The sequence below is a fragment of the Triturus cristatus genome, chromosome 7 (genome assembly GCF_964204655.1).
Source record: "Triturus cristatus chromosome 7, aTriCri1.1, whole genome shotgun sequence".
Lineage (NCBI taxonomy): Eukaryota > Metazoa > Chordata > Amphibia > Caudata > Salamandridae > Triturus > Triturus cristatus.
In genome coordinates this window covers 1,841,905,639-1,841,917,008 of record NC_140590.1, presented here as the reverse complement: position 1 = coordinate 1,841,917,008, position 11,370 = coordinate 1,841,905,639, and the positions used below count along the sequence as shown (strand labels likewise).

General features: G+C 49.6%; 1 pseudogene; it reads left to right on the top strand.

The window, feature by feature from the left end:
• The first annotated feature begins 10,998 nt into the window (after window positions 1-10,998).
• The window catches only part of LOC146813394 (olfactory receptor 1f45-like), an 81,196-nt pseudogene continuing 80,824 nt past the window's right edge, over window positions 10,999-11,370 (top strand).

Below are 11,370 nucleotides of genomic sequence, written 5' to 3'. Positions count from 1 at the left end.
AGTTCGGGCTGGACTGTTCCCATGAGGCACAGGGTCAAGACTGATTTGCATATGGCTGGGTTCAAACTGGAATGGCATGGTGAGCAAAAAAACGATGGATTTAGGCCCAGATCTCTGTACTGGGGTGAATGTATGACATTGTTCTGCATTCTGTCCATCAATTGTTGTTTTTGCATTTGTCACCCCGAGTGGGAAGGGTATGCTCAGACGTGAGTCCCGTGCTCTCCATGCCACTGGAATCAAGCTATCCTGGCTGACGAGGGCTGAAAGCCCGAAACCGGTCCTAGGATGCTTGTTTCCAGTCCAGGGAGGACCTGGCTTGGCAGTTCGGGCTGGACTGTTCCCATGAGGCACAGGGTCAAGACTGATTTGCATATGGCTGGGTTCAAACTGGAATGGCATGGTGAGCAAAAAAACGATGGATTTAGGCCCAGATCTCTGTACTGGGGTGAATGTATGACATTGTTCTGCATTCTGTCCATCAATTGTTGTTTTTGCATTTGTCACCCCGAGTGGGAAGGGTATGCTCAGACGTGAGTCCCGTGCTCTCCATGCCACTGGAATCAAGCTATCCTGGCTGACGAGGGCTGAAAGCCCGAAACCGGTCCTAGGATGCTTGTTTCCAGTCCAGGGAGGACCTGGCTTGGCAGTTCGGGCTGGACTGTTCAAATGAGGCACAGGGTCAAGACTGATTTGCATATGGCTGGGTTCAAACTGGAATGGCATGGTGAGCAAAAAAACGATGGATTTAGGCCCAGATCTCTGAACTGGGGTGAATGTATGACATTGTTCTGCATTCTGTCCATCAATTGTTGTTTTTGCATTTGTCACCCCGAGTGGGAAGGGTATGCTCAAACGTGAGTCCCGTGCTCTCCATGCCACTGGAATCAAGCTATCCTGGCTGACGAGGGCTGAAAGCCCGAAACCGGTCCTAGGATGCTTGTTTCCAGTCCAGGGAGGACCTGGCTTGGCAGTTCGGGCTGGACTGTTCCCATGAGGCACAGGGTCAAGACTGATTTGCATATGGCTGGGTTCAAACTGGAATGGCATGGTGAGCAAAAAAACGATGGATTTAGGCCCAGATCTCTGTACTGGGGTGAATGTATGACATTGTTCTGCATTCTGTCCATCAATTGTTGTTTTTGCATTTGTCACCCCGAGTGGGAAGGGTATGCTCAGACGTGAGTCCCGTGCTCTCCATGCCACTGGAATCAAGCTATCCTGGCTGACGAGGGCTGAAAGCCCGAAACCGGTCCTAGGATGCTTGTTTCCAGTCCAGGGAGGACCTGGCTTGGCAGTTCGGGCTGGACTGTTCCCATGAGGCACAGGGTCAAGACTGATTTGCATATGGCTGGGTTCAAACTGGAATGGCATGGTGAGCAAAAAAACGATGGATTTAGGCCCAGATCTCTGTACTGGGGTGAATGTACGACATTGTTCTGCATTCTGTCCATCAATTGTTGTTTTTGCATTTGTCACCCCGAGTGGGAAGGGTATGCTCAGACGTGAGTCCCGTGCTCTCCATGCCACTGGAATCAAGCTATCCTGGCTGACGAGGGCTGAAAGCCCGAAACCGGTCCTAGGATGCTTGTTTCCAGTCCAGGGAGGACCTGGCTTGGCAGTTCGGGCTGGACTGTTCCCATGAGGCACAGGGTCAAGACTGATTTGCATATGGCTGGGTTCAAACTGGAATGGCATGGTGAGCAAAAAAACGATGGATTTAGGCCCAGATCTCTGTACTGGGGTGAATGTATGACATTGTTCTGCATTCTGTCCATCAATTGTTGTTTTTGCATTTGTCACCCCGAGTGGGAAGGGTATGCTCAGACGTGAGTCCCGTGCTCTCCATGCCACTGGAATCAAGCTATCCTGGCTGACGAGGGCTGAAAGCCCGAAACCGGTCCTAGGATGCTTGTTTCCAGTCCAGGGAGGACCTGGCTTGGCAGTTCGGGCTGGACTGTTCCCATGAGGCACAGGGTCAAGACTGATTTGCATATGGCTGGGTTCAAACTGGAATGGCATGGTGAGCAAAAAAACGATGGATTTAGGCCCAGATCTCTGTACTGGGGTGAATGTATGACATTGTTCTGCATTCTGTCCATCAATTGTTGTTTTTGCATTTGTCACCCCGAGTGGGAAGGGTATGCTCAGACGTGAGTCCCGTGCTCTCCATGCCACTGGAATCAAGCTATCCTGGCTGACGAGGGCTGAAAGCCCGAAACCGGTCCTAGGATGCTTGTTTCCAGTCCAGGGAGGACCTGGCTTGGCAGTTCGGGCTGGACTGTTCCCATGAGGCACAGGGTCAAGACTGATTTGCATATGGCTGGGTTCAAACTGGAATGGCATGGTGAGCAAAAAAACGATGGATTTAGGCCCAGATCTCTGTACTGGGGTGAATGTATGACATTGTTCTGCATTCTGTCCATCAATTGTTGTTTTTGCATTTGTCACCCCGAGTGGGAAGGGTATGCTCAGACGTGAGTCCCGTGCTCTCCATGCCACTGGAATCAAGCTATCCTGGCTGACGAGGGCTGAAAGCCCGAAACCGGTCCTAGGATGCTTGTTTCCAGTCCAGGGAGGACCTGGCTTGGCAGTTCGGGCTGGACTGTTCCCATGAGGCACAGGGTCAAGACTGATTTGCATATGGCTGGGTTCAAACTGGAATGGCATGGTGAGCAAAAAAACGATGGATTTAGGCCCAGATCTCTGTACTGGGGTGAATGTATGACATTGTTCTGCATTCTGTCCATCAATTGTTGTTTTTGCATTTGTCACCCCGAGTGGGAAGGGTATGCTCAGACGTGAGTCCCGTGCTCTCCATGCCACTGGAATCAAGCTATCCTGGCTGACGAGGGCTGAAAGCCCGAAACCGGTCCTAGGATGCTTGTTTCCAGTCCAGGGAGGACCTGGCTTGGCAGTTCGGGCTGGACTGTTCCCATGAGGCACAGGGTCAAGACTGATTTGCATATGGCTGGGTTCAAACTGGAATGGCATGGTGAGCAAAAAAACGATGGATTTAGGCCCAGATCTCTGTACTGGGGTGAATGTATGACATTGTTCTGCATTCTGTCCATCAATTGTTGTTTTTGCATTTGTCACCCCGAGTGGGAAGGGTATGCTCAGACGTGAGTCCCGTGCTCTCCATGCCACTGGAATCAAGCTATCCTGGCTGACGAGGGCTGAAAGCCCGAAACCGGTCCTAGGATGCTTGTTTCCAGTCCAGGGAGGACCTGGCTTGGCAGTTCGGGCTGGACTGTTCCCATGAGGCACAGGGTCAAGACTGATTTGCATATGGCTGGGTTCAAACTGGAATGGCATGGTGAGCAAAAAAACGATGGATTTAGGCCCAGATCTCTGTACTGGGGTGAATGTATGACATTGTTCTGCATTCTGTCCATCAATTGTTGTTTTTGCATTTGTCACCCCGAGTGGGAAGGGTATGCTCAGACGTGAGTCCCGTGCTCTCCATGCCACTGGAATCAAGCTATCCTGGCTGACGAGGGCTGAAAGCCCGAAACCGGTCCTAGGATGCTTGTTTCCAGTCCAGGGAGGACCTGGCTTGGCAGTTCGGGCTGGACTGTTCCCATGAGGCACAGGGTCAAGACTGATTTGCATATGGCTGGGTTCAAACTGGAATGGCATGGTGAGCAAAAAAACGATGGATTTAGGCCCAGATCTCTGTACTGGGGTGAATGTATGACATTGTTCTGCATTCTGTCCATCAATTGTTGTTTTTGCATTTGTCACCCCGAGTGGGAAGGGTATGCTCAGACGTGAGTCCCGTGCTCTCCATGCCACTGGAATCAAGCTATCCTGGCTGACGAGGGCTGAAAGCCCGAAACCGGTCCTAGGATGCTTGTTTCCAGTCCAGGGAGGACCTGGCTTGGCAGTTCGGGCTGGACTGTTCCCATGAGGCACAGGGTCAAGACTGATTTGCATATGGCTGGGTTCAAACTGGAATGGCATGGTGAGCAAAAAAACGATGGATTTAGGCCCAGATCTCTGTACTGGGGTGAATGTATGACATTGTTCTGCATTCTGTCCATCAATTGTTGTTTTTGCATTTGTCACCCCGAGTGGGAAGGGTATGCTCAGACGTGAGTCCCGTGCTCTCCATGCCACTGGAATCAAGCTATCCTGGCTGACGAGGGCTGAAAGCCCGAAACCGGTCCTAGGATGCTTGTTTCCAGTCCAGGGAGGACCTGGCTTGGCAGTTCGGGCTGGACTGTTCCCATGAGGCACAGGGTCAAGACTGATTTGCATATGGCTGGGTTCAAACTGGAATGGCATGGTGAGCAAAAAAACGATGGATTTAGGCCCAGATCTCTGTACTGGGGTGAATGTATGACATTGTTCTGCATTCTGTCCATCAATTGTTGTTTTTGCATTTGTCACCCCGAGTGGGAAGGGTATGCTCAGACGTGAGTCCCGTGCTCTCCATGCCACTGGAATCAAGCTATCCTGGCTGACGAGGGCTGAAAGCCCGAAACCGGTCCTAGGATGCTTGTTTCCAGTCCAGGGAGGACCTGGCTTGGCAGTTCGGGCTGGACTGTTCCCATGAGGCACAGGGTCAAGACTGATTTGCATATGGCTGGGTTCAAACTGGAATGGCATGGTGAGCAAAAAAACGATGGATTTAGGCCCAGATCTCTGTACTGGGGTGAATGTATGACATTGTTCTGCATTCTGTCCATCAATTGTTGTTTTTGCATTTGTCACCCCGAGTGGGAAGGGTATGCTCAGACGTGAGTCCCGTGCTCTCCATGCCACTGGAATCAAGCTATCCTGGCTGACGAGGGCTGAAAGCCCGAAACCGGTCCTAGGATGCTTGTTTCCAGTCCAGGGAGGACCTGGCTTGGCAGTTCGGGCTGGACTGTTCCCATGAGGCACAGGGTCAAGACTGATTTGCATATGGCTGGGTTCAAACTGGAATGGCATGGTGAGCAAAAAAACGATGGATTTAGGCCCAGATCTCTGTACTGGGGTGAATGTATGACATTGTTCTGCATTCTGTCCATCAATTGTTGTTTTTGCATTTGTCACCCGAGTGGGAAGGGTATGCTCAGACGTGAGTCCCGTGCTCTCCATGCCACTGGAATCAAGCTATCCTGGCTGACGAGGGCTGAAAGCCCGAAACCGGTCCTAGGATGCTTGTTTCCAGTCCAGGGAGGACCTGGCTTGGCAGTTCGGGCTGGACTGTTCCCATGAGGCACAGGGTCAAGACTGATTTGCATATGGCTGGGTTCAAACTGGAATGGCATGGTGAGCAAAAAAACGATGGATTTAGGCCCAGATCTCTGTACTGGGGTGAATGTATGACATTGTTCTGCATTCTGTCCATCAATTGTTGTTTTTGCATTTGTCACCCCGAGTGGGAAGGGTATGCTCAGACGTGAGTCCCGTGCTCTCCATGCCACTGGAATCAAGCTATCCTGGCTGACGAGGGCTGAAAGCCCGAAACCGGTCCTAGGATGCTTGTTTCCAGTCCAGGGAGGACCTGGCTTGGCAGTTCGGGCTGGACTGTTCCCATGAGGCACAGGGTCAAGACTGATTTGCATATGGCTGGGTTCAAACTGGAATGGCATGGTGAGCAAAAAAACGATGGATTTAGGCCCAGATCTCTGTACTGGGGTGAATGTATGACATTGTTCTGCATTCTGTCCATCAATTGTTGTTTTTGCATTTGTCACCCCGAGTGGGAAGGGTATGCTCAGACGTGAGTCCCTTGCTCTCCATGCCACTGGAATCAAGCTATCCTGGCTGACGAGGGCTGAAAGCCCGAAACCGGTCCTAGGATGCTTGTTTCCAGTCCAGGGAGGACCTGGCTTGGCAGTTCGGGCTGGACTGTTCCCATGAGGCACAGGGTCAAGACTGATTTGCATATGGCTGGGTTCAAACTGGAATGGCATGGTGAGCAAAAAAACGATGGATTTAGGCCCAGATCTCTGTACTGGGGTGAATGTATGACATTGTTCTGCATTCTGTCCATCAATTGTTGTTTTTGCATTTGTCACCCCGAGTGGGAAGGGTATGCTCAGACGTGAGTCCCGTGCTCTCCATGCCACTGGAATCAAGCTATCCTGGCTGACGAGGGCTGAAAGCCCGAAACCGGTCCTAGGATGCTTGTTTCCAGTCCAGGGAGGACCTGGCTTGGCAGTTCGGGCTGGACTGTTCCCATGAGGCACAGGGTCAAGACTGATTTGCATATGGCTGGGTTCAAACTGGAATGGCATGGTGAGCAAAAAAACGATGGATTTAGGCCCAGATCTCTGTACTGGGGTGAATGTATGACATTGTTCTGCATTCTGTCCATCAATTGTTGTTTTTGCATTTGTCACCCCGAGTGGGAAGGGTATGCTCAGACGTGAGTCCCGTGCTCTCCATGCCACTGGAATCAAGCTATCCTGGCTGACGAGGGCTGAAAGCCCGAAACCGGTCCTAGGATGCTTGTTTCCAGTCCAGGGAGGACCTGGCTTGGCAGTTCGGGCTGGACTGTTCCCATGAGGCACAGGGTCAAGACTGATTTGCATATGGCTGGGTTCAAACTGGAATGGCATGGTGAGCAAAAAAACGATGGATTTAGGCCCAGATCTCTGTACTGGGGTGAATGTATGACATTGTTCTGCATTCTGTCCATCAATTGTTGTTTTTGCATTTGTCACCCCGAGTGGGAAGGGTATGCTCAGACGTGAGTCCCGTGCTCTCCATGCCACTGGAATCAAGCTATCCTGGCTGACGAGGGCTGAAAGCCCGAAACCGGTCCTAGGATGCTTGTTTCCAGTCCAGGGAGGACCTGGCTTGGCAGTTCGGGCTGGACTGTTCCCATGAGGCACAGGGTCAAGACTGATTTGCATATGGCTGGGTTCAAACTGGAATGGCATGGTGAGCAAAAAAACGATGGATTTAGGCCCAGATCTCTGTACTGGGGTGAATGTATGACATTGTTCTGCATTCTGTCCATCAATTGTTGTTTTTGCATTTGTCACCCCGAGTGGGAAGGGTATGCTCAGACGTGAGTCCCGTGCTCTCCATGCCACTGGAATCAAGCTATCCTGGCTGACGAGGGCTGAAAGCCCGAAACCGGTCCTAGGATGCTTGTTTCCAGTCCAGGGAGGACCTGGCTTGGCAGTTCGGGCTGGACTGTTCCCATGAGGCACAGGGTCAAGACTGATTTGCATATGGCTGGGTTCAAACTGGAATGGCATGGTGAGCAAAAAAACGATGGATTTAGGCCCAGATCTCTGTACTGGGGTGAATGTATGACATTGTTCTGCATTCTGTCCATCAATTGTTGTTTTTGCATTTGTCACCCCGAGTGGGAAGGGTATGCTCAGACGTGAGTCCCGTGCTCTCCATGCCACTGGAATCAAGCTATCCTGGCTGACGAGGGCTGAAAGCCCGAAACCGGTCCTAGGATGCTTGTTTCCAGTCCAGGGAGGACCTGGCTTGGCAGTTCGGGCTGGACTGTTCCCATGAGGCACAGGGTCAAGACTGATTTGCATATGGCTGGGTTCAAACTGGAATGGCATGGTGAGCAAAAAAACGATGGATTTAGGCCCAGATCTCTGTACTGGGGTGAATGTATGACATTGTTCTGCATTCTGTCCATCAATTGTTGTTTTTGCATTTGTCACCCCGAGTGGGAAGGGTATGCTCAGACGTGAGTCCCGTGCTCTCCATGCCACTGGAATCAAGCTATCCTGGCTGACGAGGGCTGAAAGCCCGAAACCGGTCCTAGGATGCTTGTTTCCAGTCCAGGGAGGACCTGGCTTGGCAGTTCGGGCTGGACTGTTCCCATGAGGCACAGGGTCAAGACTGATTTGCATATGGCTGGGTTCAAACTGGAATGGCATGGTGAGCAAAAAAACGATGGATTTAGGCCCAGATCTCTGTACTGGGGTGAATGTATGACATTGTTCTGCATTCTGTCCATCAATTGTTGTTTTTGCATTAGTAACTACAGCAGTGCCAAGCAAAAGTAGAAATGTGCAACCTGTATCTCAGGCTGCTGCTCCTATAAGGATAGGAGTAGTTGAAGAAGCCCCTAAAGCGATTAACCTTGGGATTTTACACATTGAATTTGGTGTGATGCTTCAGAGCAATGTTGACTTGAATAGGTCTTCCCTGGACCAGGAAAAAGTATCCTGGCCCGGATTCAACCCAGTTCTGTGACTGGGGTTGAGTGTTTGACATTTTCAGTGATCCGTCCATCATCTACTTGTGTTTGCTTTGTGCGCCCTAAGTTGGCAGGGTATGCCCAGACATGGATCCCTTGCTCACTTTGCCACTGGATTCAAGCTAGCCTGGTTTATGAGCGCTGATACCCCGAAACCGGTCCCAGAATGCTTGTTTCCGGTTCAGGGAAGACCTAGCTTGGCATTTCGGGCTGGACTGTTCCCATGAAGAACAGGCTCAAGGCTGATTTGCATATGGCTGAGTCTGAACTGGGGTGACAAAGTGAGCCAATGAACGATTCAACCCAGATCTGTGACTGGGGGTGAGTGTCTGAAAGGTTTCAGCACTGCGTCCATCATCTACTTGTGTTAGCTAAGGTCGGATTGTAATCACAATTTTAAAAATGGCACTTTTAGAAAGTTAGCATTTTCTTGTCCTAACCATTTGGTGCATGCAGCCTGTTTCTGGGCCCCATTACTAGGTGTAGCTGGCAGTTGGTATTTGTGTGTTGCTTCCAGACAATGAGATAGGTGTTGGCAGGATAGACCACTTTGAGTTGACAAGGGGGAGGAGCTGTTACATACTACACTTGCACATCACAAAGGCTCTGCCACAGCACTCTCACAAAGGGTTTGACATTGGTATTTTGTGACACCAAACAAGCTGGGGCCAGGACAGGGAGGGACAGGATGCCTGACACCTCAGGGGGGTGGAAACCTGTAGAAGCTTCCTCCACTTCCAAAGTGGACACCAGGCATACATATTGGACCCTTAGACCCAACTCTTGAGTACACTTCTGGACCTGTGGACTCAGCCATGAAAAAGAACTTCTGTGCTACTGAAAGGACCACCCCTCTGCAGGACTACTGTTTTGAAGGGCTGCTGCTTTTTGCCTGATGGGGAGAAGCACTGGACCTGCATCTCTAAACCCGGGACCTCAGAGTGACTCCAAGTGTTTGCTGGCTGCCCTTCAGGTCAGACACCTCAGGGACATAGCAGGCTTGCAACAACCGTGAACTCAGCACCTGGACTCTGCCATTTGCAAGCCCCGCATTTAGAAGTGGTGCCACACCAGTCCTGGACTTTCGGAAGTGGGCCTGAAGCTGTACTACCAGCCCATCTGTGGACCGAGTAAAACTGACGCATCTCTTTCTCAGGGCAGCACATCTCTCGCAGGACCGGTGCATCACCTCTGCTGCTCGATGCATTGCCCTTAGTGCTTTGCCTCTGCTGAGCAGACCTCCTCGACACAAGGACTTCACATTGTCCATCACAGCTGAGTGGAGGCAATGCATTTTCATGCAAGTAGATCGCCTCGCACCCACTTCTGCGCGACACATCTCCTCACCCAGACTTTGCATTCCATCTGCTACGCAACCTGTCCTAAACACGGTACTCTCCATCTCTTCACAACCAGGAGTTAAGGTACTCTTGTTTTCAGTGGGCCTAAATGGGTCCCTGTAGCCAGCACACGCTACATTTTGGTTGGTCTGAACTTATGACTTTGTCCCGGTCCAGCGCAACCAAATAACCACAGTTGATGTTTTATGGTTTTTGGCGCTCTTTTCACTGAAATGTTAAAAATTGCATATCTTCAGTGCTACTGATCTTGATTTTTGTTGTTCTGGTCTCGGTTTAATTACGTGATAATTAAAGAGAGAGACCCCTTTAGGACCAAAGGGATAAGGTACTCTTAACAAGTAAAATACAAGTTCCCTTTGGAACAAATCTAGATAACATATACCATGTACGTGATTACAAAACAGATAACAAGTTTAAAGCCTTAAACTTATAGATCAAAATCTCTCAAATATGATGAGCCATTTAAAATAAATTCTAACACATGAACTAAAGTGTTTACAAAGGTTTCTTTAATAAAAATCACATAAAAATCAATGAATTATACAAGAAAATCCTTAGTACATATCATATGCTTAAAAAATCACTTTGACATATATTACAAGATTTTAGAAATCATAAAAAAAAATTATGTTTTGTAAAATGTTGTAATATATCTCAAAGTGATTTTTAAAGCATATGGTATGTAGTGAGGAATTTCTTGTATAATTCATTGATTTTTATGTGATTTTAATTAAAATGTGCCAAGCTGCTAGATAATAGAGCACAGGTCAATTTTGGGTTTTGCTTGTGACTATGTTCAACAATCCGTCCATCATCTTTTTGTGTTGCATTTTCACCCTAAGTGGGAAGGGTATGCCCAGACGTGGGTCCCGTGCTCACTATGCCACTGGAGTTAAGCTATACTGGCTGATGATGGCTGCAAGCCTGAAACCGGTCCTAGGATGCTTGATTCCTGTCCAGGGAAGACATGGCCTGGCAGTTCGGTCTGGACTGTTCCCATGAGGCACAGGGTCAAGACTGATTTGCACATGGCTATGTCTGAACTGGGGTGGCGTGGTGAGAAAAAATACGATGGATTAAACCCAGATCTGTGACTGGGTGTGAATGTTCGACAATGTTCAACATTCCGTCCATCATCTTTTTGTGTTGCATTTTCACCCTGACAAAGTCTATGAATGCTGCTTAAGAAGGGTTTCACATCTCTCAACCAGTAACCCAATTTCTTACATTTGTGATCAGCCATACAGTGATTTTGTGTTACGCTGAACCCAAATAAATAATCTGAGACCAAAACAAGTTTTAAATTTCTTCCTGATTGGCCTTTTTGCTTTTTTCCCAAATTCACCCTTACTCTACCTAACTGTTTGCATCTGTCGCTTCACCTGCAAGAATTGAATTTGAGCTCCTCAATCTGGGGAGCTACACAGTGGATGATGGTAAGGAATTTTATATGGAGGGGGGATGCCAGTCAAAAGGAGCATCAGGAAGGCAGAGCTCCAAAAGACACAGAGGGCATGGGTGGAGGCCCAGGAATTGCCAGTCACACCAGATGACCAGGATGGAAAAGATGATTTGTGGGAGCCAGAGCCGGATGGAGGTCCTGAGATGCAGCAGGCAGCAGGGGATGAGTTGTCTCCAGAGTTGGAGATCCCTGCCAGAGCAGAGAGCAGTATGACTTCTCAAGGCCTGTCTCCAGAGGAGCTGAGGGACAGGGAGGGCCGAAAGGGAGTTTCGCCTGCAGATGGCCCAGTTAAGAATGTAGGAAAATAAACTGACCTTAGTGGAAAATAAACTGGCCATGGGGGAAAAGAAGGCTGGGAGGGCCTTAGCAAA